Raw genomic sequence first — 3,171 nt, forward strand, 5'->3', positions numbered from 1 at the left:
ACCACGAGATCAGAGAGGCTAAACCCTAGAAGCTAGCCTATGGTATGATTGTTTGTTGTCCTACAGACTAAAACCCTCCGGTTTATATAGGCACCGGAGGGGGCTAGGGTTACACAAGGTCGGTTACAAAGGAGGAGATATACATATCCGTATTGCCTAGCTTGTCTTCCACGCCAAGTAGAGTCCCATCCGGACACGGGATGAAGTCTTCAATCTTGCATCTTCATAGTCCAACAGTCCGGCCAAATGATATACTCCGGCTGTCCGTAGACCACCTAATCCAGGACTCCCTTAGTTGGCCTGGCAGATATCCAAAGTTATAGCTGGGGTCGTACTGTGAAGAAGCCTCGGATTGCCACTGGTTGGCAATCACCTCCGGATCCCACTGGTAATCAGACTGTCATGGAGGATCAAATTGTGGTTCCGGCTCTGGCTCTGTAGCTGATGTAGGGTTCCAGTAGGCATGATTGGCCTCCAACGGAACAAGGTACTTGCGTGCAGATTGATACGTCTCCAACGTATCTATAATTTTTGATAGCTCCATGCTATATTATCTTCTGTTTTGGACATTATTGGGCTTTATTATTCACTTTTACATTATTTTTGGGATACCTATTAACCAGAGGCCCAACCCAGAATTGATGTTTTTTGCCTATTTTAGAGTTTCGCAGAAAAACAATATAAATGGAGTCCAAATGGAATGAAACCTTCGAGACGTGATTTTCGGAATGAACATGATTGAGGAAACTTGGACCCTACGTCAAGCAACCAACAGGGAAGCCATGAGGTAGGGGGGCGCGCCTACCCCCCAGGCGTGCCCTCCACCCTCGTGGGCCCCTGTTGCTCCACCGACGTACTCTTTCCTCCTATATATACTTACGCACCCCCAAACGATCAGAGACGGAGCCAAAATGCTAATTCCACCGCCTTAACTTTCTGTATCCACGAGATCCCATCTTGGGGCCTATTCCGGAGCTCCGCCGGAGGGGGCATCGATCACGAAGGGCTTCTACATCAACACCATAGCCTCTGCGATGATGTGTGAGTAGTTTACCTCAGACCTTCGGGTCCATAGTTATTAGCTAGATGGCTTCTTCTCTCTTTTTGGATCTCAATACAATGTTCTCCCCCTCTCTCATGGAGATCTATTCGATGTAATCTTCTTTTGTGTTGTGTTTGTTGAGATCGATGAATTGTGGGTTTATGATCAAGTTTATCTATGAACAATATTTGGATCTTCTGAATTCTTTTATGTATGATTGGTTATCTTTGCAAGTATCTTCGAATTATCAGTTTAGTTTGGCCTACTAGATTGATCTTTCTTGCAATGGGAGAAGTTCTTAGCTTTGGGTTCAATCTTGCAGTGTCCTTTCCCAGTGACAGTAGGGGCAGCAAGGCACGTATTGTATTGTTGCCATCGAGGATAACAAGATCGGGTTTTTACCATATTGCATGAATTTATCCCTCTACATCATGTCATCTTGCTTAAAGCGTTACTCTGTTCTTATGAACTTAATACTCTAGATGCATGCTGGATAGCGGTTGATGTGTGGAGTAATAGTAGTAGATGCAGGCAGGAGTCGGTCTACTTGTCTCGGACATGATGCCTGTATACATGATCATACCTAGATATTCTCATAACTATGCTCAATTCTGTCAATTGCTCAACAGTAATTTGATCACCCACTGTAAAATACTTATGCTCTTGAGAGAAGCCACTAGTGAAACCTATGGCCCCCGGGTCTGTCTTCCATCATATTAATCTTCCAACACTTAGTTATTTTCATTGCCTGTTATTTTACTTTGTATCTTTATCATAAAAATACCAAAAATATTATCTTATCATATGTCACTCTCGTAAGTGACCGTGTAGGGATTGCCAACCCCTTATCCCGTTGGTTGCGAAGATTTATTTGTTTTGTGTAGGTGCGAGGGACTCGCGCATAGCCTCCTACTGGATTGATACCTTGATTCTCAAAAACTGAGGGAAATACTTACGCTACTTTGCTGCATCACCCTTTCCTCTTCAAGGGAAAACCAATGCAGTGCTCAAGAGGTAGCAAGAAGGATTTCTGGCGCCGTTGGCGGGGAGGTCTACGCAAAAGTCAACATACCAAGTACCCATCACAAACCCTTATCTCCCGCATTACATTATTTCCCATTTGCCTCTCGTTTTCCTCTCCCCCACTTCACCCTTGCCGTTTTATTCGCCCTCTCTCTTTCTCTATTTGCCTCTTTTTTTGCCCATTCCTCGTTTGCTTGTGTGTTGGATTGCTTGCTTGTCACGATGGCTCAAGATAACACTAAATTGTGTGACTTACCAATACCAACAACAATGATTTTATTAGCACTCTGATTGCTCCTCTTACTGATGCTGAATCTTGTGAAATTAATGCTGCCTTGCTGAATCATGTCATGAAAGATCCGTTTTCTAGCCTTCCTAGTGGAGATGCCGCTACCCATCTAAATAGCTTCATTGATTTATGTGATATGCAAAAGAAGAAAGATGTGGACAATGATATTTTTAAATTGAAGCTATTTCCTTTTTCGCTTAGAGATTGTGCTAAAGCTTGGTTTTAGTCTTTGCCTAAAAATAGTATTGATTCTTGGAATAAGTGCAAAGATGCTTTTATCTCTAAGTATTTTCCTCCTGCTAAGATCATCTCTCTTAGAAACGACATTATGAATTTTAAGCAACTTGATCATGAACATGTTGCACAAGCTTGGGAGAGGATGAAATTAATGATACGTAATTGCCCAACACATGGTTTGAATTTGTGGATGATTATACAAAAAATTTATGCCAGATTGAATTTTGCTTCTAGAAATCTTTTAGATTCGGCCGCGGGAGGCACTTTTATGGAAATAACTTTAGGAGAAGCTACTAAACTCCTAGGTAACATTATGGTTAATTATTCTCAATGGCACAATGAAAGATCTACCAATAAAAAAGTGCATGCGATAGAAGAAATTAATGTTTTGAGTGGAAAGTAGGATGAACTTATGAAATTATTTGTTACTAAGAGTGTTTCTTCTGATCCTAATGATATGCCTTTGTCTACTTTGATTGATAATAATAATGAATCTATGGATGTGAATTTTGTTGGTAGGAATAATTTTGGTAACAACGCGTATAGAGGTAACTTTAATCCTAGGCCTTATCCTAGTAAT

Source organism: Triticum dicoccoides, chromosome 1A (assembly GCF_002162155.2).
Source record: "Triticum dicoccoides isolate Atlit2015 ecotype Zavitan chromosome 1A, WEW_v2.0, whole genome shotgun sequence".
NCBI lineage: Eukaryota > Viridiplantae > Streptophyta > Magnoliopsida > Poales > Poaceae > Triticum > Triticum dicoccoides.